This window comes from Nomascus leucogenys, chromosome 5, assembly GCF_006542625.1.
Source record: "Nomascus leucogenys isolate Asia chromosome 5, Asia_NLE_v1, whole genome shotgun sequence".
In the NCBI taxonomy this organism is placed as follows: domain Eukaryota; kingdom Metazoa; phylum Chordata; class Mammalia; order Primates; family Hylobatidae; genus Nomascus; species Nomascus leucogenys.
In genome coordinates this window covers 13,097,815-13,122,899 of record NC_044385.1, presented here as the reverse complement: position 1 = coordinate 13,122,899, position 25,085 = coordinate 13,097,815, and positions in this window count along the sequence as shown.

The following is a 25,085-nucleotide window of genomic DNA, read 5'->3' as shown; positions in this document are numbered from 1 at the left end:
ACTACGATGTGCTTGGGAGGAGAAAGGCGATTTTGTGACCAGACAGAAGAGCTCTCTTCAGTACTATGCCTGTGAAGCAGCAGCTGTTCTGTGTTCCTCCATCTAGGAAACGAGAGATCAACTCAGAGAAAAGCAACAAAGATGATTAATGAGCTAGAAAAGCAAGTGACAGGCTTGCAGGGGAATACATTGCCAGAGCTGGATGGATATCACACACCAGATCCGTGCGTGTGAGGAGGAGCTGGCCACAGAAAGAGAGAGGAGCTGTTTGGCTGGGTCCCAGGCAGTATCCGTACTATAGAAGTAACGGGAATGAAATGGAGAGGAAAGGAAGATGTCAGCTGAAAATCAGAAACAAGTTCCCCACCAAGCCACTCCCCTCTCACGACAAGGATGGAAAGCATGTTGCTTTAGTTGTTATCATGGAAGACCCAGAAAAGGCCTTGGGAGAATCCAGTTTCAGGAAAGTGTGGAAAAATACCAGAGAGCTGTGGAGAGCCCATGGGGACCCTAACAGAGCAGCCTCTAGACGTCGACAGCCCTGTCATGAATTAGAGTCTTTGGACAAGGTGGCGAGGCAACCAGATCCTACAGCAGCCAACAAGCGACCAAGGCTACACAGCTTGGCCTGGGACAGCTTCACGTGGTCGCTGTGATTTAGATGATAATAATTAGCCCTCCCCGGCAGCCATGCGGACCTTGGGAACCAGTCTTCTTTTCTTTGTCCATTGAAGTCACTGGAACCCATTAGCAAAGTTTCATCCCTGTTTGTAAATCACTGCCTTAGTCATGCAACGTAGCCCTTAAACAACTGAGGGTGTTTGTTTTTCATTCTCATAGGCTACGAAGCATAGATGCTAATACTGGCCTGAAAGCAGCCTTTGTTCCTATGGTTCGTGCACACTCCATCTCCCAACTCTACTTTTCTGCTAAGGCGCCGGGCCCATAGAGCTCTTTGATTGCATGTCATTACGGTACAAAATAAACAGGAGAGGTGGCCCTGGGGGCTGCCACCAGGGCAGGAGGCTGCTGTTAAATCTGGAAAACTGACTCCTGGCCATCCCTGGTCCAGATGCAGGTTATTTTTGCGGCAGCCTCTGAGTCTCCTCTTACACATCCTCCCCACGTGCTGCTTCCACCTGTTGGCTTTTGTCACCATCAGCCCCAAAATGTCTGCGCTGCCCAGACCCCACACTCATCTGTGTCCTTTCCCACACTTTGTCCCCGCCGTCTTGCTGGCTTCTGAAAGTCAGCAGGCACCGCAAGGAAGGGGATTTCTCTGTCAGCCTACATGAAACTTTCACCGTGGACAGATTTCTTCAATCCAGAAAAGCCTTCGGGGGGAAGGGTGGGAGGGCTCCAGTCAGAAACCCTAGAGGGTTTGTCCCGTGGAAAGAGGCTTTCACATGCCCTGCCTGCTGCTGGGGGTAGGCATGCTTGGTGAGGGTTCATGGTGGCCAAAGCTATAGGTCTCCTCACTCAAACCCCTCAGCCTGACCCTGCAGAAAGGTGCTCTGTCTTGGAGAAGCCAATTAACCTCTCTGGAGGTCATTCCCTCATACCATATCACAGTGACCACAATTCTAACACAGAGGCAGAAGACTCAACTAATTCTGCAGGAAGAGAATGTGCTCATATAATTCAAACTTCCTATATTCAAGGTTTCTCCAACAGACATGAGTGTTCTAATCGGAGCATGGTATTGCACAAGTGATCAAGCTCAAGGGCTCAGAGTATTAGAGAAATTTGCCCAACCTCACACACTGTGTCACGCGGCAGGGTCAAGTTTCAAACCCAATCAATCCTGTCTCACGCCAAAGCTCTTGATTTCTCAGTTATGTCCACTGTTCTGCAGTGAGTCCAACAAAATATTTGTTTCCAGTGGTTAGACTGAACTCTCTGAGACCCCGTGGTCATGTGAAGATAGCTGTGTTCATCAGAGCACTTGGTGACAAGTAGCTTAGGAAAAAAAATAACAAATTGGAAGATTGGGAACAATAGCTCATGCCTGTAATTCCAACATTTTGGGAGGACTAGGCAGGAGGATCGCTTGAGGCCAGGAGTTTGAGACCAGCCTGGACAGCACAGAGAGACCCTGTCTCCACAAAAAAATAAAAATAAATTAGCCAGGAGTGGTGGCACGCCTGTAGTCTTAGTAACCAGGGAGGCTGAGGCAGAAGGAACACTTGAGCTCCGGAGTTTGAGGTTATGGGGAGCTATGATTGTGCCAGTGCACTCCAGCCTGAGAAACAGAGCAAGACCTTGTCTCTAGAATAAAAATAACAAATTGCTCCAGTGCTGAGAAAGTCTGGGAATAGATTTTAAGCATGGCTGGGCCCACAGCTCAGAGCTGTTCTGAAGTGCCTGTCTCTGCTTTTGTTATTTGGTGTTATTCTTAAGCAAGTTTTCCCCTCCCAAGGAAGGAGGAACAGCAAGGATGGAGCCTCTACCCTACCCCGGACTCACATCCTCACTGAGCAGCCCAGAGAACAGCAGCTCTAGGAAAAGCACTCGGATTGGGTCTCACTGAGCCAACTTGTGTCATCAGCTGGGATTGGGTTTCATTGAGCCAGTTTGTGTCTTTAACCTCATTGTTTAGCTGGTCACTGCATTTAGGAGGTTGGAATATGCTAAGTGACCGGATCTGGACACGAAGGCCACCCTTTGAGTATTAAGGAGGAAAAATCCACTGAAAGACCTAGTGGTGAGGAAGAGTGAGAAGGAAGGAGAAGGGCAGGAGGCCTGTGGGAAGGGGCATCATTGGGAAGAGTCTCAGGGGACAGATGACAGGACTCACAACAGAGTGATGCTCAGCCTGCTCCATGGCCATCTGCAACCTGCTCTGAGGATGGGGACCCAGTGACAGTGAACCATGAGGGACAGACAAATCTGCCTCTCACCCCAATCACAAGAGCTGCCTGCTCTGGCTGGATCCTGAGCATGGGCAGCAGAGCCGGCCTGAGGTCCTCGGCTTCTTGCGGAGCTGCTATCATCACTCTGGAGGAACAGCAAGGATGGAGCCTCTACCCCAGCCAGGAAGAACAAAACAGCTCCAGAAGCTGGGGAGACCACACGGCCTCTCTCATAAGAACAAGGATGGCCAGCTCTGACACAACATATGGCCCATAGTGTTCACTAAAAAATTGCTAAAAGCAGGCCAGGTACAGTGGCTCACTCCAGTATTCCCAGCACTTCGGAGACTGAGGCGGGAGGATCACTTGAGCCCAGGAGTTCAAGACCAGCCTGGACAACATGGCGAAACCTCATCTCTACAAAAACAAAAAAGAAAGCAAAAAAGTAACTGGCTGAGGTGGGAGGATCGCTTAAGCCTGGGAGTGTCAAGCCTGCAGTGAGCTACAATGGCGCTATTGCACTTCAGCCTAGACTAGATGACAGAGCAGGACCCTGTCTCAAAAAAATATATATATATATATTATATATATATAAAATATAATATATATGTATTATATATATAAATTTATAATTTATATATTTAAATTTACCATATATATATTTATATGTGATTCTCTCATTTTTAAAAAAATTGCTAAAGGCAGATGGGAATTCTGGTCTTGTGGGGCTTGGTGGCCTTTCTCAGAAACAAGCAGTGGGGCGTGCCTTAGGCACATGAAAGCCAAATTCATGGCCAGTCTACGAGACCTGTGCTCTGTGAGGCTCCTTGTAGCATGGAACATAGTGGGCACAAAACTCTTGGAAGCACTACGCCAATCCTATCATTTTATACATGGGGAAACTGAGGCTTCCAAGGTGAAGCAAGATGGCCAAGATCACACCCGGAACCAGCCTCTGCAGAGACGACAGACACTTACTAGGCACTTCTTTGGAACAAAAGCTCATACCAGCCTCAAGCCTTTGCTCTGTTGTCTTGGTCCATTTTGTGTTGTTATAGAGGAATACCTGAGGCTGGGCAACTTATAAAGAAAAGAGGTTGGCCAGGCACAGTGACTCATGCCTGTAATCCCAGCACTTTGGGAGGCCAAGGTGAGTGAATCACCTGAGGCCGGGAGTTCAAGACCAGCCTGGCCAACATGGTGAAACCCCGTCTCTACTAAAAATACAAAAAAAAAAAAAAAAATAGCTGGGTGTGGTGGCGGACGCATGTACTCCCAGCCACTCGGGGGGCTGAAGCAGAAGAATCTCTTGAACCTGGGAGGCGGAGGTTACAATGAGCCAAGATCGTGCCATAGCACTCCAGCCTGGGCAACAAGAGCGAAATCCCATCTGAAAAAAAAAGAAAAGAAAAGAGGTTCCCTTAGCTCACAGTTCTGCAGGCTGTACAAGATGCATGATGCCAGTATTTGTGCTGCTTCTGGTGCTGGGTTAAAACACAGTGGAGAAGGTCATAGAGGAAGCAGATACATGTGAAGAGGGAGAACCTGAGAGGCGTCCTGGCTTTATAACAACACACTCTCATGGAAACTAATCCATTCCCCTGAGAACCAATCCACTTCCACAAAAATGGCACCATGCTGTTCATGAGGGATCTGCCCCCGTGACTTAAACCCTCCCACGAGGACCCACCTCCCAGCGCCACCCCACTGGTGGTGCTGGGGATCAAACTTTGACATGAGATTTGGAGAAGACAAACATCGAAGCATGGCATCTGTCTACCTGGGTCCTCATCTGCCCCTTCAACTCCCCACGCATCCTGTCCACTCTACCCACAAGATGTCTCTTGTATCTGTCCACTCCTCTCCACATGGACTCCTAGACTAAGCTGGCAGGGCCAGTCTCACTGAGAACACAGCAATAGCCTCCTTCCCGCTCGGACTCTCCTCCCACATTGAAGCCAGAGTAATCCTATGAACATAAATCCCACAGGGCACCCACAGACCTCTCCTGTCTCACCATGGGCCTCTCTCACCCACTGTATTAAGCCATTCTTATATTGCCATAAAGTAATACCTGAGACTGGATAATTTATGAAGAAAAGAGGTTTAATTGGCTCACGGTTCTGCAGGCTGTACAGGAAGCATGGTGCTGGCATCTGCTTGGCTTCTAGGGAGGCCTCAGGAAGCTTCCAATCATGGCAGAAGGCAAAGCGGGAGCAGGCACATCACATGGCGAAAGCAGGAGCAAGCGAGAGAGAGAGTGGGGGGAGCTGCCACACCCTTTTAAGTGACCAAATCTCATGTGAACTGAGAGCGGAGCTCACTTATCACCAAGGGGACAACCCAGGCCATTCATGAGGGATCCCCCCACCCCCTTGATCCAATCACCTCCCACCAAGCCCCACCTCTAACATCGGGGTTACACATGCGATCTCAGTGGGGCCACATATCCAAACCATATCACCCACCTTCTGCCCTACAGCCTCCACGGCTCTCCTCTGCTTCCTCAAGTCATCCTTGCCTCCTGCAACCTCAAGGCCTTTTCCCCCACCAGCAGCTCTGCCCCTTGGAGCCCCCATGAGACCAGCATGTGGAGGGTGAGCTGATTGGGTAGCAGAGGGGGCTCCTGCAGGAGTGTTAGCACCTCCACACAAGCCTTGACAGCCCTGCTGTTCTCCTCGCAGGGCCCCACAGTGGGTCTCAACCTGATGGCACACCCAGAGATTCTGCCGTGATGGTTCTGGGTGTAGCCTGAACCACAGAGTTTTTCAAAGCTCCCCACGTGAGGCTAATGGTCAGCCAAGGTTGAGAATCGCTGCCCTGAACATAGCATGAGGATGATAGACGGGTCGTTTCTTACTGAAAGGGCCCTATGTGCCAATCACTGAGTTACGCACTCTGGCTGGTTTCACTGAAGTCTCACCAAAGCTACAGCAGCTGAGGACGATGATCTCCACTTGCAGGTGAGGAAAACCAGGCTCAGAGAGGAGAAGGAACTCGCCAAGGTCACGTAGCTCAAGGCAGCAGAGCCGAGCACAAGCCCAGGGGTGGCTCCCTCCAAAGCCTGCATTCCCAACCATTCTGAACCCTGTGCCCTCCATGGGTTTCAGTAAGGTGCACAGAGAACGCCAAACTTCACAGTCCTCTGAGATATAAAATGTAGATGTGCCACCGTGGAAGAGCCAACTAGAAACAGAGTCCAAAATATGGAAACACATGTTTTGTTCCTGATGTCAGACCCGGTAAATACCACAAATAACACATCAGCATGTCCTCCCATCACTGTCCACAAACTACAAAATGCCTTTTAAACAGCCCAGAGTCATGACTATACAGAAATCACATCCAGCCATTCAATTTTCCGAGGAATGTTTTTTTGTTTTTTGAGACGGAGTCTCACTCTGTCTCGCCCAGGCTGGAATGCACTTGGCTCACTGCAGCCTCCAACTCCCAGGTCCAAGCGATTCTCCTGCCTCAGCCTCCTGAGTAGCTGGGACTACAAGTGTGCACCACGACACTCAGCTAATTTTGTATTTTTAGTAGAGACGGGGTTTCACCATGTTGGCCAGGCTGGTCTCGAACTGCTGACCTCAGGTGATCTACCTGCCTTAGCCTCCCAAAGTACTGGGATTACAGGCATGAGCCACCGCGCCTGGCCCCAAGAAATGCTTTGCTTAACTGACTCCCTCCACTTGCTTTGTAAGAAACTCTAGTTCAAGTTCATGTGCAGAAGCTCCTTGAAACCTGTGAAAGGAGGTGCTGGGCATCAGGTGAGGAACACCTGGTCCTCGTCAGCCTCTGCGGCTTCCACTCAGGCATTTGTTGTGAATTTTCTTTTTCGTTGAGTCCTCACCAGTAATCCATGATCTGATCCAATATAAAAAGACTTTCAATTACTTAGATAATAACATCTTACATTTATATAACATTTTCAAAGTACTTTCGCACATCTTATTTCATTTGCATATCAGGCATTCAGTGTTGGCCACATTTGTATAGATAAATACAGGTGATGAATAGGCAAAGTCTAAAAAAATACTGTATTTCATTATCATCTCCAAATGCTGTTTCAAATAAGACAAATTAAATAAACATATTAAAATGAGAAGTCTCTTAATGAAAGCAACGCACATTTATAAAGTTACCTTTTCCAAGACTAGCAAAGTAATGAGCATGATGAGGAACTCAAAGCATGTTTCTAGAGACTTCCATTTCCAGCAATATGGTAGACTGCTAAGCTGACACATCCAATTGCTGAAAACAACCCAAAATATTGAACAAACTACTTTTTAAATAATAATAATTTGTTGAAGACAACCAAGAAACTAAGGAATACTTGGAGGGCAATACTAAGTAAAGTCAAGAATCTGAAGAGATTTAAGTAAAATTAATTACCTAGAGAGCACCAAAATCAACATTTACCTTGAGGACATTGGTCAAGCTCAGTAATCTGAGAAGCGCAGGAAACAGGAGATAAGATGGAGAGTCTCATAAGAAACACCTAGAGCTTCCTGTAACACTAGCGTACTCTTTTTTTTTTTTTTTTTTTGACACAGAGTTTCGCTCTTGTTGCCCAGGCTGAAGTACAATGGCGCAATCTTGGCTCACTGCAACCTCTGCCTCCCAGGTTCAAGCGATTCTCCTGTTTCAGCCTCCCAAGTAGCTGGGATTACAGGCACCCACCACCACGCCTGGCTAATTTTTGTACTTTTAGTAGAGACCAGGTTTCACCATGTTGGTGAGGCTGTTCTCGAACTCCTGGCCTCAGGCAATCCACCCGCCTCGGCCTCCCAAAGTGCTGGGATTACAGGCTTGAGCCACTGCACCTGGCCAACGCTAGCGTACTCTTAGTGGAAAGGTGAACTAGACCAGGGATTGCAGAGAAGATTGCTGTCTTGAGGCTTGGCATAACATAAAAGGGAAAAATCTACCCTGAGAATCTGTAACCTCAAGCCAGCCCACATGTGAGTTTGCTGTTCTTATCTGCTTTAGTGGCCCTAAATAACTCAAGCTGGAAATTTGGTGGTCCTCAAAACCCTCAACTGAGAGTTTTGTTTACAAAGACCTACTCTAAAATTCCAGCTCTAGGGAAGATGGAGTAACCACATTCCATCCTGTCTCTCCCACCAAATGCCAGAACACAATGCACAGAGAAGCTGAGGACTCTAAAAAGTAAATAGCCGGGCGCGGTGGCTCACGCCTGTAATCCCAGCACTTTGGGAGGCCGAGACAGGTGGATCACCTGAGGTCAGGAGTTTGAGACCAGCCTGGCCAACATGGAGAAACCCTGTCTCTACTAAAAATACAAAAATTAGCCAGACATGGTGGCATGCACCTGTAATCCCAGCTACTGGGGAGGCTGAGGCAGGAGAATCACTTGAACCCGGAAGGCAGAGGTTGCAGTGAACCAAGATCATGCCATTGTACTCCGGCCTGGGTGACAGAGCAAGACTCAGTCTCAAAAAGAAAAAAAAAAGCATTGCTAGATAAAGTTCTTCAGAAAGAAGAAAAATGGTATTTGAAAGGAAACTGGAAACATCGGAAATGAAAGAAACAGACATGGTAAATATCTAAATCAATACATTATTCTATTGAGCTCCTTAAAACATGTGGGTGACTGAAAGCAAAAATTGTAATATTTTCTAATGAGCTTTCATATATATACACACACATATATGTAACATATAAGACAAGTATGACAGAAAGAAGGAGAATAAAGGGACCTGTATGGTAGAAGGGAGGAGATAATAAAGGTAGATGCATAAATTACTGAAACAGGCAGGGCGCAGTGGCTCATGCCTGTTATCCCAGCACTTTGGGAGGCCATGGCTGATGGATTGCTTGAGGCCAGATGTTCGAGACCAGTCTGACCAACATGGCAAAACTCCATCTCTAATAAAAATACAAAAATTAACCAGGCGTGGTGGTGGGCTCCTGTCATCTCCTGTCATCTCAGGAAGCTGAAACATGAGAATTGCTTGAACCCAGGAAGCAGAGTTTGCAGTGAGCTGAGATCACACCACTGCCCTCCAGCCTGGGCAACAGATTGAGGTTCCATCTCAAAATAATAATAATAATAATAATTAATGAAACAAAAAACAAGCAACCAAGGAGAAACAAAAAAAGTTATTAAAATTATTTTTAACCTCTGAAGAGGGTGATTTAAAAACACCTCTAAAAAGAATAATGAAGAAAAAACATGAAAAGGCACAATAAATAATAACACAAAAAGGACCCGATACCTATAAATACAGCAGAGATTAGACGGATAAGAGAGTACTTCAACAACTTTGTGCTAATAACATTGAAAATTTATACATTCTTAGAAAAATTGATTTTTAAAACTGATTACAAAATAAAAAGAAATATGGATTAGGCCAGTAGTCTAAATTTTCTGGTAAAGAGAACACTAGGCTAAAACAGTTTATAGGAGAGTTCTAATAAATGTAAGGAACAAAGAAATATTTTTAAAAATTTACCAAGAAATAGAAAATGAGGAACAACTCAACAACCCCACGGTTATGAGGCCAGTATGATTTTGACAACAAAACCTAAACAAGAAAAATTTGAGAATTTAAAATTCTAAGCCCATTTAATTTATGAATAAATATGCAAAAACTCCCAAGCAAATATTAGCAAACCAAATCCAACCACATATTTTTTTTTTTTTTTTTGCGGCAGCATATTTTTTTAAAAAATAAAACAACTGGGTACGATGGCTCACACCTGTAATCCCAGCACTTTAGGAGGCTGAAGCGGGTGGATCACCTGAGGTCAAGAGTTCAAGACCAACCTAGCCAACATGGTGAAAGCCCCGTCTCTACTAAAAATACAAAAATCAGTTGGGCATGGTGGCGGGCAACCGTAGTCCCAGCTACTTGGGAGGCTGAGGCAGGAGATTCACTTGAACCTGAGAGGAGGAGGTTGCGGTGAGCCAAGATCATGCCACTGCACTCCAGCCTGGGTGACAGAGTGAGACTTTGTCTCAAAAAAAAAAAAAACATAAATAAAAGTAAAACACAGCACAACAAAGTTGAGTTTATCTCAGGAATTCAAGACTGATTTTATATTTTAAAATCCACTGATGCTAAAGGTTAAAGGAGAAAAATCTTATTATCCTCTCCATAGATGCAGAAAAAGCATTTTATAAAATTCCACACACATTTATGATTTTTAAAAAGTTTCCTAACTATTAACAAATCAGAAGTAAAAGGAAATTTCCTTAATCTCTTTTTTTTTTTTTTTTTTTTTTGAGATGGAGTCTGGCTCTGTCGCCCAGGCTGAAGTGCAGTGGCACAATCTCAACTCACTGCAACCTCCACCTTCCTGGTTCAAGGGATTCTTGTACCTCAGCCTCCCGAGTAGCTGGGATTACAGACTTGTACCACCATGTCCGGCTAATTTTTGTGTTTTTAGTAGAGATGGGGTTTTGCCATGTTGGCCAGGCTGGTCTCAAACTCCTGGTCTCAAATGATCCAACTGCCTCGGCCTCCCGAAGTGCTGGGATTACAGGCATGAGCCACTGTGCCCAGTGAGGAGAGCCAGGATGAGGGCCCTCCCCAGAACCTGAGCACGCTGGCACCTTGATCTCAGACTTCCAGGCTCCAGAACTGAGAGAAAATAAGTTCTATCGTTTACACCTCTGTCTATGGCATTTTATTATGACAGCAGACAGAGCTATTATTATTTTAAACAAACTTTTAACTGTTAGATCAATTATGAATAAGAAAAATAAAAATTTTTATCTTACTTTTCACTTTTTCCTTCTTCAATTCTCTTACTTTTTTGTAGATTCAACTTTCTAATCCATATCATTTTCTTTTTTTCTGAAGTATTTATCATTTCTTGCAAGGCAGGTCTACTGGCAACAAATTTGGTTAAGTTTTCCTTGTCTGAGAAAGTCTTTATTTTGACTGGGCATGGTGGCTCACGCCTGTAATCCCAGCACTTTGGGAGGCCGAGGTGGGTGGATCAGTTGAGGCCAGTTCACGGCAAGCCTGGCCAATATGGAGAAACCCCATCTCTACTAAAAATACAAAAAATTAGCCAGGCGTGGTGGCACATCCCTGTAATCCCAGCTACTCAGGAGGCTGAGACAAGAGAATCACTTGAATCCTGGAGGCAGAGGTTGCAGTAAGCCGATATCATGCCATTGCACTCCAGCCTGAGCACCAGAGCAAGACTCCATCTAAAAAAAAAAAAAAAAAAAAAAAAAGTCTCTATTTTTTTCTTCGCTTTTGAAGAATAATTTCACAGGGCAGAACGTTCTAGGCTGGTGTTTGGGGTTTTTTTTCTCAACACTTTAAGTATTTCACTCCATTATCCTCTTCCTTACATGGTTTCTGAGGAGAAAGTAAATATGATTCTTATCTTTACTCCTCATAGATAAAGTGTTTTTTCCCTCTGGATTCTTTTCAGATTTATTTATTTGTGATTTCCTGTAGTTTCACCGGGTTGCCCAGGCTGGTCTTGAACTCCTGAGCTCAGGTGATCTGCCTGCCTCAGCCTCCCAAAGTGCTGGGATTACAGGTGTGAGCCATGGCACCCGGCCAGTTAAATAATTATGAGTAACATGTTGAGGAATCTAATGGATAAAACAGACAACATGGAAGAACAAATAGGCAGTGTAAGCACAGAGACAGATATTCTAAGGGAAAAAATCAAAAAGAGATGCTAGAAACCAAAAATACTGTAAGAGAAATGAAGAATTCCTTCAATGGACTCAACTGGGGAGAGACTGTCTGAGCTTGAGGATCTGACAACAAAAACTTCCAAAATGAAAAATCAAAGAGAGAGAAGACTGAAAAACAGAAGATTATCCTAGAACTGTTGTACAACTACAAAAGATGTAACATACACATAATGGGAATACCAGAAGGAGAGGAAAGAGAGCAAAAAAAAAAAAAAAAAAAAAAACAAAAAACAGAAGAAACTTCCTTGAGGCTGGGCACAGTGGCTCACGCCTATAATCCCAGTTCTTCAGGAGGCTGAGGCAGGCATATCTTCTGAGCTCAGGAGTTCGACACCAGCCTGGCCAACATGGTGAAACCCCATCTCTACAAAAAGTACAAAAATTAGCCAGGTGTGGTGGCATGCCCTTGTAGTCCCAGCTACTCAGGAGGCTGAGGTAGGAGGATCACTTGATCCCAGAAGGCAGAGGTTACAGCGAGCTCAGCTGCCCCACCGAACTCCAGCCTGGGTAGCAGAGGAAACCCTGTCTCAAAAAAAACAAAAAGGAGGGAGAAGAAGAAGAAGGAGGAGGAGAAGAAACATTTGAAGCAGTAATTACTAAGAATATTTCCCAAATTAATGTCAGACACAAAACTACAGATCTAGGAAACTCAGAGAACACTAACCTGGATAAATACAAAAAAAAAAAACTATACTAGGTATACTGAATTCAAACTACAGGAAATCAATTAAACAAAGGGATGAAGAAAAATATACCATCCTAACACTAATCAAAAGAAAGCAGGGGTAGCTACATTAATGTCAGACAGAGCAGATTTCAGAGCAAGGAAAGTTATCAGGGATAAAGAGAAGCATTGCATGATGATAAAGGGGTCAATTCTCCAAGGAAACATAATAATTCTTAATGTGTATGCACCTAACAACAGCATCAAAATATACGAGATAAAAACTGACAGAACTGCAGAGAGAAATAGATAAATCTACTATTATAGGTGGAGGCTTCAACACCTCCTATTAGAAATGGACAAACTCAGCAGGCAGAAAATCATAAGGGCATAGTGGAATTCAATAGCACCATCTGTCATGCAGCTGTAATTGACATCAATCAACTACTTCATTCCAGCAACAGTGCAATACACATTCTTCTCAAGCTCACATGGAATATTCAGCAAGATAGATCCCATCCTGGGCCATAAAACACACCTTAACAATTTTTTAAAAACAAAAGTTATAAAACGTCTGCTCTCAGACTAAAATGGAATTTAACTAAAAATCGATCATGGAAAGAAAGCTGGAAGTGTTCGAAATACTTGGAGATTAAATACTGCACTTTTATTTAACACATGGCTCAAAGAAGAAATCTCAAGAGATATGAGGGTAGGGGGAGGAAGTTGGTTAAAAGATACAAAATTTCAGTTAGACAGGAGAAATAAATTCAAGAGACCTGTTGTACCACCTGGTGACTGTAGTTAATAACAATGTATCATATTCTTGAAAATGTGAAGTAGATTGTAAGTGTTCTCACCAAAAAAATGATAACTTTGTGAGGTCATATATATGTTAATTAGCTCAATTTAGCCATTCTACTGTATGCATATAGTGGAATATACCTAGAAATATAATATATTGAAATATATATAATATATATTTTGAAATATTTATTTCAAAACATCATGTTACACACAATAAATACACACAATTTTATCACTTTAAAAAATTAAAATTCAATAAAATAATCTCAAGAGAAATAAAATATTTTGAACTAAATGAAGATGAAAGTGTGACTTATCGAATTTTGTGGGATGCAGCAAAAGCAGTGCATAGAGGAAGATTTATAGCCTTGAATACATATATTAGAAAAGAAGAAAGATCTAAAATCAATAATCTAAGCTTCCTTTTTAGAAAACTAGAAAAAAGAGCAAATTAATTCTGAAGTAAACAGAAGAAAAGAAATAATACAGTCAGGCACGATGGCTCATCCCAGCACTTTGGGAGGCGGAGGCAGGTGGATCACTTGAGGTCAGGAGTTTGAGACCAGCCTGACCAACATGGCAAAATCCTGTCTCTACTAAAAATACAAAAAAATTAGCTGGGCTTGGTAGCATGTGCCCACAGTCCCAGCTACACAGGAGGCTGAGACAGGAGAATTGCTTGAACACAGGAAGTGGAGGTTGCAGTGAGCAGAGATCTCACCACTGCAGCCCGGCCTGGGTAACAGAGTGAGACTCTGTCTCGAAAAAAAAAAAAAAATCAAAATGAATCATAGGCCTACATGTAAAGTGCACAAATGCACAACTATAAAATTCCTAGAAGATAACATAATAGAAAATGTAGATGACCTTGGATTTGGTGATGACTTTTTAGATGCAACACTAAAGCCCCAGATGTGCCAGGCCTGGTGGCTCATGCTTGTAATCCCAGCACTTTGAGAGGGTGAGGCGGACGGATAACCTGAGGTCGGGAGTTCGAGACCAGCCTGATCAACATAGAGAAACTCCATCTCTACTAAAAATACAAAATTAGCCAGGCATGGTGGCACATGCCTGTAGTCCCAGCTACTTGGGAGACTGAGGCAGGAGAATCGCTTGAACCTGGGAGGGGGAGGTTGCAGTGAGCCGAGATCGCGCCATTGCACTCCAGCCTGGGCGACGGAGTGAGACTCTGTCTCAAAAAATAAATAAATAAATAAATAAAGGCCAAGATGCAACACTAAAGACCCAACAAATCCTACCAAAATTTTAACCTGTTCTACAAGAAACAAATACTCTTCCAGAGTATACATGGAGAAGAAGCAGTCTCCAACCCCTTTTATGAAGCTATCATAGTCTTGATTGTGAAACCCAACAGTAATATCGTAAGAAAGGGAAGTTATAAGCTTCATCAGTGACCATACCAACAGAATAATACATTGAAATAGGATAATTTAAGTCAAGCATAGTGACTTGCACCTGTAATCCCAGTTACTCAGGAGGCCAAGGCAGGAGGATTCTTGGGGCCAGGAGTTTGAGACCAGCCTGGTCAACACAGTAAGATCCCTGTCTCTAAAAAAACAACATAAAAAATTGTAATGAAATAGGATAATTTGGAGAAGATTTATTTACAATGTGTGGTTGAAGGGGAAAAACAAGGGATCTTGTTCTTGAGATAGGAACCAGGGAAGAGAAAGCTTACCAGACCTCAGAAGAAGAGAGAGTGGTTGCAGTTAGCAACTCATGTCTCAAAAAATATAACCAGCCTGAAATGAACACACTATCCTCCCTTCCTCCAGTCTCCTGCCAGGGCTCCCCACTGGCCTGATCCAGCTGTCAACCAGAGGGTACAGGACCTCAATGAAGAAATTCACATGGGCCAGCCCTGCTGCACAGTGGGCAAAGTGGAGTAAGAAGAGCAAGCACATCTGGAAGGGCAAAGGGAAGATCTCCAAATTGCAGGCCAAACTTGCTCATAAATTTAGACTGAAAATTCTTTTTTAAAAATTATCACGTTAAATCTAGTAATGTATAAAAAAGCTAATATGGAATAACCAAGACAGATTACATTTTAAAATGCAAGTTTGCTTTAACTTTTTTTTCTTTTTTCTTTTTTTGAGACGGAGTTTCAACTCTTGTTGCCCAGGCTGGAGTGGAATGGCACAATCTCAGCTCACTGCAACCTCCACCTCCCAGGTTCAAGCAATTCTCCTGCGTTAGCCTCCCAAGTAGCTAGGATTACAGGTGGCCGTCACTGTGCCTGGCTAATTTTTTTTGTAGTTTTAGTAGAGACAGGGTTTCACCACATTGGCCAGGCTGGTTTTGAACTCCTGACCTCAAATGATCCACCTGCCTCAGCCTCCCAAAGTGCTGGGATTACAGGTGTGTGCCACCACACCCAGCCTGCTTTAACTTTAAAAAAACAAATTAACTAAAAAAAACAAATTTTTCTCCTTTAACAAATCAAAGGAGAAAGAAATCTTGGTTACCCCTATAGATGAAGGAAAGATGTTTCCTAGGATTTAATATCCATTCATGATTAGAAAAAAAATTTTTTAGTAGTAAGCTAGGAACAGACAAAAATTTTCCTTAACCTGATAAAGGAGATCTACAAAAAAAAAAAAAAAATGCCTACATCAGAAACTGAAATGTTGAAGGCTTTCCCTCTGAGCCTTCAACAAGATGAGGATGCCTGATAACCCCACTCCTTTCAACATTATGCTAGAGGTCTCACAGGAAGTCAGACAATGCAATAAGGCAAGAAGAAGAAATAACAGGAGGTGGCCAGGCGAGGTGGCTCATGCCTGTAATCCCAGCACTTTGGGAAAGGAAGAAACTAGCTTGTATACCAGGTGCCACAGACTTCGAGGCTTAATCTACACATTTCTGGAGGCTGAGATTCTGAGACCAAGGTGAGTGCAGGGATGCCTCCTTCCGAGGCCTTTCTCCCTGGCTTGCAGGTGGCCGCCTCCGTTCTGAGTCTTCACTTGATCTTCCTTCTGCGCGTGGCTGTCCTAATCTCCTCTTCTAAGATAGACACCAGTCATGTTGAATTAGGATGTACCCTCATGGCTCATTTTAATTTCATTCCCTCTTTAAGATCCTATCTCCAAATACACATTCTGAGGTGCTAGGCGTTAGGGCTTCAACTTATGAATTCCGGGGGCAGGAGGACAATACAGCTCCTGACACCTGGGAAACCGTGATATGAACTCAGCTGCCCTGGTCCAGGCTGGGGCTGGATTCCAGGGGAGGAGGTGGGTGTGGTCATTTTTTCCCACTCACTGAGGTCTTGGTCTTCCATGGGCTTCTTTCTTCTGACTGTCTTCCAGCCGCCAGGTTGTTTCCCACACCAGACCTGAGTTAGGGACAGGACTCTCCATGGCCATGAGCATCCTTCTTTGCTTCTCTACTCCAACCATTCCTGCAGAGGCCCCTCCTTTCTAGGAAGAGGGAAACTCTCCAGTTTCTGCCAATAGCTACAATGAGATTAAATGTAAATACAAGGGCCAACCTAGGGGAAAGGAGATACGATAGGGCATTGGAGAGGAGACTGGGAAGGAAAGTCCCAGGCTGGCTACGCATGGGCTTGTGACCCCCAGTGCTTTATTTTTAGTGCCAGCTTATAATATAACACCTTCTCCTCCTTACTTCCCACATCTCACACCATGCAGCCACCACCACAGCAGACAGCACAGTGCAATCGGAAGAGCACACGCAGACTTGGGGCACACAGACCTGGTCTGACTCACGTCTCTGCCATTTACTAACTGTGTGGTGTTAGCCAGGTTTCCAATTCTTTGGGGGACTTGTTTTCATTATATATGTAGAAGGGGACAGTAGTATCTATATTATAGTATCACTGGGAGGATTACTTGAAATCATGCATGTAAAGTGCGTGGGGGCCAGGCACAGTGGCTCACACCTGTAATCCCAACACCTTGGGAGGCCGAGGCAAGCAGATCACCTGAGGTCAGGAGTTCGAGACCAGCCTGGCCAACATGGTGAAACCCCGTCTCTGCTAAAAATACAAAATTAGCCAGGCATGGTGGTGCACGCCCGTAATCCCAGCTACTCTGAGGCAGAAGAATCACTTGAACCCGGGAGACAGAGGCTGCAGTGAGCTGAGATCGAGCCATTGCACTCTACCCTGGGCAAAAAGAGTGAAACTCGGTTTCAAAAAAAAAAAAGTGCCTGGGACCTGTTGTTAGGGGTTAAACTATGCTCCCCGCTCCAAAAAATTCATACGTTGAAGTCCTTACCCCCAGTACTTAACAATGTGAGTATATTTGGAAACAGGGTCTTTAAAAGGGTAGTTTTAAGATTTAGTGAGTAGTTAAGATTTAGTGAGGTCATTACTGTGGGTCCTAATACAATTTGACTGACATAAGAAAAGGAAATTATGACACAGACAGCTGGGCACAGTGTCTCACGCCTGTAATCCCAGCACTTTGGGAGGCCAAGGCAGGTGGATCATGAGGTCAGGAGTTCAAGACCACCCTGGCCAACATGGCAAAACCCCGTCTCTGCTAAAAATACGAAAGTTAGCTGGGCATGGTGGCGGGCACCTGTAATCCCAGCTACTCGGGAGGCTGAGGCAGGAGAATCGCTTGAACCCAGGAGACAGAGGTTGCAGTGAGCAGAGATCACACCACTGCACTCCAGCCTGGGAGACAGAGCGAGACTCTGTCTCAAAAAAAAAAAAAAAAAAAAGACACAGACACACACAGGGGACAACCACATGAGGACACAGGGAGAATAGGACCATCCACAAGCCAAGGAGAGAGGCTGCAGGGGGAGCTGATCCTGCTGACACCTTGATCTTGGACTTCCAGTCCCCAGGAATAGGAGAGATTCAGTTTCTGTTATTTAAGCCCTCTAGTCTGTGGTACTTTGTTACAGCAACCCTTGCAGGGAACAGTCTTCAGGCTGATAATCCTAGAGAAACCTTGGCCCCCAAGGCTGTCCCAAATCTTCCCCAGCTCCCCCCAGGACTATCCATGTAAGAGAGACTTAGGCTCACTCATCTGAACCAGTGACATTATGGACCCAAGAATCAAAAATAAGATGAGTTGGGAGTGAATACGAGAAGACACAAATTTTCTTTCAAGTCATTGGTGGGGGTTTGGAAGTGGCAAAACGGGGGATAGAACTGTTTCAGTAAAGAAAAAAATAATCGTCATGCTGATAGATCCCTAAACAATCTCAGCCTGTGATGACTGTCATTTTGAATGATATCTTTACTGATATTTGTCAGTTTCTTCTATGAACTGCAGTTTTCACAGGTAATCCTGTGAACAAATGGGTTTCCTGTGAACCAGCACACCCACGTCTTTAGAATGTAGCCAGGTCTTCTGATTTTTCATTCCCTATTTTGGCAGTCAACAGACAGGCCACTTGTCTTCGCTGCTAAGGTGGAAGAAGGAGATAAAAGGATTTATTATCTGAACATTCCGGAACCTTCCAAACAAATCTGTTTGTTTGTTTGTTTTTTTCCTAAAAGCTGGACCACATTTTGCAAGATGAGAAGTACATTTTCTTTCTAAACCAGCTTGTCCATCTCTGCTTGGTTCACACAAGCATTGACTCCTTATTGAATGACAATCTGCTAACTCACAGAGTAGGAGATTGCTACGTCAGCATAGCAGTTGCACGCTGAAAACCCAGAGGATGAAGTGAGTTTGCATCATTCATCACTAGCATTCCGTGGTCACGTTGCAGCATCTCCATCACCAGCCGCCCACTAGCAGGTCCTTGGGCTGTGTGAGAAGGGGATGAGATCAGCATCCAGGGTAGAGTCCAGAGGGAACGACAGGCAGCCCCTCTGCTCACAAGAAGGGCCTATGCTCCCCACAAATGAGGCACCCCGTGGCTGGTGCACCAGGCTCATCAGGCAGATTTCAGCCCTCACAGTTTGCACAGCCTTAGAGCCCATGCAGCGCTGGACAGCATCAACCACTGTGAACTCCACAGCAAAGGTAGCAGAGTGTTCAAAGTGATGCTTTGGGTTCCAAGCTACTTTCAATGGGATGGGAAACAGTCTAGAACCTGATCCACAACCTGTGAGCCTTCTCACCGCCCCCACCAAAAAATATAAAGAGTGGGCCAGCTGAGAGACATGATTTTGAAGAGAAGATTGCCTGAGGGGTGTCTCTGTGGAGAAAGCTGTGCTTTCTGAAGGGAAGTGCGGGCCTCCCCTCACCTCAAATTCATGGGTTTCCACAAAGCTTCTCAGAGAGCTCGCCCTGGGATTCCCTCTCGCTGATGGCAGAGGAGGCCAGAGCCCTTACCATCCAGGAAATCCAGAGAGTGGGTGTCAGGCTGCAGGAAGCTGATGAAAGCCCCAACCGTGTCAGGCCAACCCCCTGGAGCCTATAAACGTGGCCTCATTTGGAAAGAGGGTCTTTGCTGATGTGATTAAATTAAGGATCTCAGGATGGGGAAATTATCTGGGATTAGCCCTAAATGAGATTACATGAACCCTAAATGCAATTAGCTGTTTCCCTACAAGAGAGCAGCAAAGGGAGGTTTGCCCAGTGCAGAGGAGACGGCGATGTGATGCAGAGGTGGGGACTGAGTGATGCAGCCACAGGCCAAGGGTTGTTGGCAGGCACCACAAGCCAGAAGCGGCAAGCTGGGGATTCTCCTGCCAGCTGCAGAAGGAGCAGGGCTGTGCCCACACCTTGATTTCAGCCCCATGATCTTGGTTTCAGACTTCTGTCCTCCAGGACTGTGAAAGAATAAATTTCTGTGTTAAGCATCGTAATTTGTCGTAATTTGTTAGAGAACCACAGGGAACTAATGTACAGGATGACTACTGCCTGCTTTTTTAATTATTATTTTATTTATGTATGTATTTATGTATGTATGTATGTATGTATGTATTTATTTATTTATTTATTGAGACAGAGTTTCACTCTTATTGCCCAGGCTGGAGTGCAATGGCACAATCTCTGCTCACTGCAACCTCTGCTTCCCGGGTTCAAGCAATTCTCCTGCCTCAGCCTCCCAAGTAGTTGGGATTGCAGGCGTGTGCCACCACGCCCAGCTAATATTGTATTTTAGTAGAGACATAATTTCACCATGTTGATCATGCTGGTCTCAAAATCCTGACCTTAGGTGATCCACCCGCCTCAGCCTCCCAAAGTGATGGGATTTTGGGCATGAGCTACCACACCTGGCCCTGCCTGGTTTTTTTAAATAAATTTGTGTGTGTGTGGACTGGGCACAGTGGCTCAAGGCTGTAATCCCAGCACTTTGGGAGGCAGTGGCGGGCTGATCACTTGAGGTCAGGAGTTCAAGACCAGCCTGGCCAACATGGCAAAACCCCATCTCCACTAAAAATACGAAAATTAGCTGGGCATGGTGGTGCATGCCTGTAATCCCAGCTACTCAGGAGGTTGAGGTAAGAGGATTGCTTGAACCCAGGAGGTGGAGGTTGCAGTGAGCTGAGATCGCGCCACTGTACTCCAGCCTGGGCAACAGAGTGAGACTCCGTCTCAAAAACAATAACATTTATTTTTGTAATGACATGGGGTCTCACTATGTTGCTGGTCTTGAACTCTCAGCCTCAAGTGATCCTCCCTCCTCAGCTTCCCGAAGTGCTGGGTTTACAGGAGTGAGCCACCATGTCTGGCTCTGCCTGCTTTGATGCCAGAACCAGGAGCAAGCACTGGGTTGGGGTTGGCCTCCCTCCCAGAGCTTGTGGGGCAAGCCACACAAGAGGGTCAGAACCAGCTGAAGCCACACAGAGAGGGAACCAGCATGGGGTCCGCTAGGGGCCTGACCAATAAGACCACCTGGAGGGGCAGAAACCCTAGCAGCAAAAAGCTCGAGGGAATCCCAAGGGACTAAAGCAAAGAGTCCCAAATGATCACCAAGAAGAGACTCCAGGAAGTGCAGCCCCACAGGCGAGCCCCGGCAGGAGAAAGGGCAGCTTTCAACCACAGCCAGACCCAAAGGATGCACAGCCAGCTGCCCATGCACCTACTTGGGTGAGAGCTGTCCTGGGCCCTAAAACGCTTCACCCAGCTCCAACCTTGGGAGAAGGGGCACAGGGAGCCACAGGAAAGGACAGAAGCCAGCCTCATCCCTTTCCCATGCAGACTTCCAGCCCTAAGCAGCCTCAGCTGGAGCAAGAAGAAGACTGGTTTGAAGTTTTGACTAATATCTTGGCCTGGACATTGAAATTCCAAATGGAGACTGTTTTTTTTGTTTTGTTTTGTTTCCATTTAAAGCAAACATCAGACAATTTCCTAAGAGGAGCAGAAAAGTCCCAGCCTGCCAGGGTCTGGGAACATGAATCCGGCTGAATAAACTTTAGAGGGGCAGCACAGGACAAAAGCTAAAGTCGCCTTCCAATTGCATTGCAAGCTGTGCTCGTTCCACACACCAGTTGCACACAGGCTGGTGAAAACATCTCAGTGGAACTGAGAGTAGCCAAGTTCCCGTGAAAGGAAAACATGCAAATCTGTTTTCAGTATCACTTTTAAGCTTCCTGAGTGGAGCCTTTGGCCTGGAATGACTCTCATTGACGTCAGCCCGAGGCAGCCATATCACAGCAGCTGCCATCCTTTCCTCACCCGCAGCCCCCGGGGCAGAAGACACACTGGTTTTGTTTCATGGGAGATTAAAAACAGTTGCTGCTGCATCCATAATTCACAACCCCTGTGATCACCGGGGCCAGGAATACTGAGCAAAAAGCATAAGGCGTCCACATTAAAACCAAGGGGAGCCGGGCGCAGTGGCTCACCCCTGTAATCCCAGCACTTTGGGAGGCCAAGGCAGGCGGATCGCCTGAAGTCAGAAGTTCAAGACCAGCCTGGTCAACATGACGAAAACCCTGCCTCTACTAAAAATACAAAAAAATTAGCTGGGCGTGGTGGCTCATGTCTTTAGTCCCAGCTACTTGGGAGGCTGAAACACGAGAATCGCTTCAACCCAGGAAGCGGAGGTTGCAGTGAGCCAACATCATGCCATTGCACCCTGGCCTAGGTGACAGAGTGAGACTCTGTCTCCAAAAAAAAAAAAAAAAAAAACACCAGGCCTGGTGTGGTGGCTCACGCCTGTAATCCCAGCAGTTTGGGAGGCCAAGGCGGGCAGATCACCTGAGATCAGAAGTTCAAGACCAGCTTGGCCAACATGGTGAAACCTGTCTCTACTAAAAGTACAAAAATTAGCGGGGTGTGGTGGTGGTGGGTGCCTGTAATCCCAGCTACTCAGGAGGCTGAGGCAGGAGAATCGCTTGAACCTGGGAGGTGGAGGTTGCAGTGAGCCAAGATTGCGCCGCTACACTCCAGCCTGGGCGACGAGAGCGAGACTCTGTCTGAAAACAAACAAACAAACAAACAAACAAAAAACAAGGGGAGACCCACAAAAAAGATGCCAGAGATGGGGATCATGGTCAGCTGGGACCCCGCCCAGGGCACTACACACTTGCTGGTTCTCCTGAGCCTTGAGGCGATGGGATCTACACCACACATCTGAGGCTCTGACAAACTGCTGGAAACATGGGCTTATGCATGACGCTGCTTTGTTTTATGGCACTCTGTGAGGCAGACAGGGCAGGTACCCCACAGCCCGGGATGGACTCCTCTTGCCTCTGGTCTCCTAGCAGAGCAGCAATCACCCAGGAGGAGAAAACAAGCTCCTTCCCAGGGCTGCACTGGGGCTGGTGGCAATGGTGGCAATGTCGATGGTCATGTGGCCTGCCCTGCACTGGCAGCCGGGACGCTGACTCTACTTTGAATCTTCTGGTTCCTTCCAGCATCCAGGATGAGGCCCTGGCAGTAAAGCCCAGCTCCACATGGCTCCTGCAGCACGGAGCTGGTTCTCCTCCAAAAGTCCTGCGAGATGTATCATTTATCAAGCTGGTAGATAATTCTGCCTCTTTCTATAGTGCCTCTCAGACACATCCCATAGGTAATTGTTGCTTGAAGCCTCTATTAAAATGTGAGGCGACAGAAGCCAGTGGACTCTGTATCCTTTCCTTCGTTTAGTCTCAGGATAGAATGGTCTTTCTGACTAAGCCAGTGATTGGGGCATAAGGGAAGGAATGTAAGTGCGGGGAAAGGGAAGTGGGGGAGAGGGCTGGCGTGCACTGCTGTACTCCCTGTGGTTTTAAGATCCTTCAAATAGAAGCTGTGAACATGTGGCTGGGTGCAGCGGCTCATGCCTGTAATCCCAGCACTTTGGGAGGCCGAGGTGGGCGGATCACTTGAGGTCAGCAGTTCAAGACCAGACTGGCCAACATGGTGAAACCCTGTCTCTACTAAAAGTACAAAAATTAATTAGGCGTGGTGGCGGGTGCCTGTGATCCCAGCTACTGCGGAGGCCGAGGCAGGAGAATTGCTTAATCCCAGGAGATGGTGTTGCAGTCAGCCGAGATCACGCCACTGCATTCCAGCCCAGGCAACAGAGCGAGAGACTTCGTCTCAAAAAAAAAAAAGCCAGGTACAGTAGCGCACGCCTGCAATCCTAGCACTTTAGGAGGCCAAGGCGAGTGGATCACTTGAGGTCAGGAATTCGAGACCAGCCTAGCCAATGTGGTGAAACCCCGTCTCTAGTAAAAATACAAAAATTAGGCTGGGCGCAGTGGCTCATGCCTGTAATCCCAGCACTTTGGGAGGCCGAGGCGGGCACATCACGAGGTCAGGAGATCGAGACCATCCTGGCTAACACGGTGAAACCCCGTCTCTACTAAAAATACAAAAAAAAAAAAAAATTAGCCAGGCACGGTGGCGGGCGCCTGTAGTCCCAGCTACTTGGGAGGCTGAGGCAGGAGAATGGCGTGAACCTGGGAGGCAGAGCTTGCAGTGGGCCGAGATCACGCCACTGCACTCCAGCCTGGGCGACAGAGTAAGACTCTGTCTCAAAAAAAACAAAATTAGCTGGACGTGTTGGCATGTGCCTGTAATCCCAGCTACTCAGGAGGCTGAGGCAGGAGAATGGCTTGAACCCAGGGGGGTGGAGGCTGCCGTGAGCCTAGATCATGTCATTGCACTCCAGTCTGGGCGACAAGAGTGAAACTCCGTCTTAAAAAAATAAAAAAATAGAAGCTGTAAACATGTGGCTGTGCCTTGGGACTGCCCAGCTTCAGCACTGCTCTGAAGTCAGGGCCAGCAGAGAGCAGAGCTTACTACCAGAGGACGTGAGTGTGAATCCTGCTGCTGGCTCCACCACTTGTCTGAGCGGGACACCACGCCCAGCTATCGCTGCTGCCACTGCTTCTCCCTAGGGGCCTGCCCCGAGCCCCACTCCTGGGCTGAGGTCTGGCCCCTCCCCTCACCTTGCTAATCACAGTGCCCTGTCATAGGTGATGTCATTTCCCAGCATACTGAGAAACGCGAGGGTGGGAGCTTTGGCCTGTCCAAATCCCAGCACCCATCACATAAAATGCAAAATGAAACACACCAACCGCAGATAAAGTCCAGATGGTATTCTTATTGCTGGCGTTGCAATATTAGTAAGTATCAGCAAGTAACGATCATTCTCCACGCCTCCCTTTCTTGGGTCTAAGGAAAACTCGTAAGGTTGTGTGGATCCACGTCGAGGACCGTCTGCTCGGAGGTGGGAGACTCTTCTGGGGAAAGGCAGACGGTGAAGAAAAACAAGAGCTGTTTTGCTGTTGTTGCTTTTAATCAACCTTTTATTCAGAGCTACAAACCTTTAATCAATTATGGATAAAACACAAAAGCTTTTTGAAATGCTGATAAAGGAACCCATACTGAGAGACCAAATAAAATCCGAGTGCTGAGCTGGCCATGGGCTTGGCGGGTCAGCAGCACACGGAGGCACAGAGATGGTGGCATCAACAGAAAGGAATGTGGGAAAATTTTGTCCCCCGGATAATACAAATAGAACAGTAAAATGAGGTTCAGGGTTGAAATGGCAAAGCCAACGTTGTTTTCATTCTCTTGGGTCCCTTCCATGTGCTGGGCTACAATTATAAATGGGGCATGCTGGCTGCATGCCAGGGGCTCCTGGCCTCGAGGAGACAGACACTCTCACACCAGGCTGAGCAAGTGCCATAAAGTCAGGGATCGCTTGGGGCCAGGATTTAAAGACCAGCCTG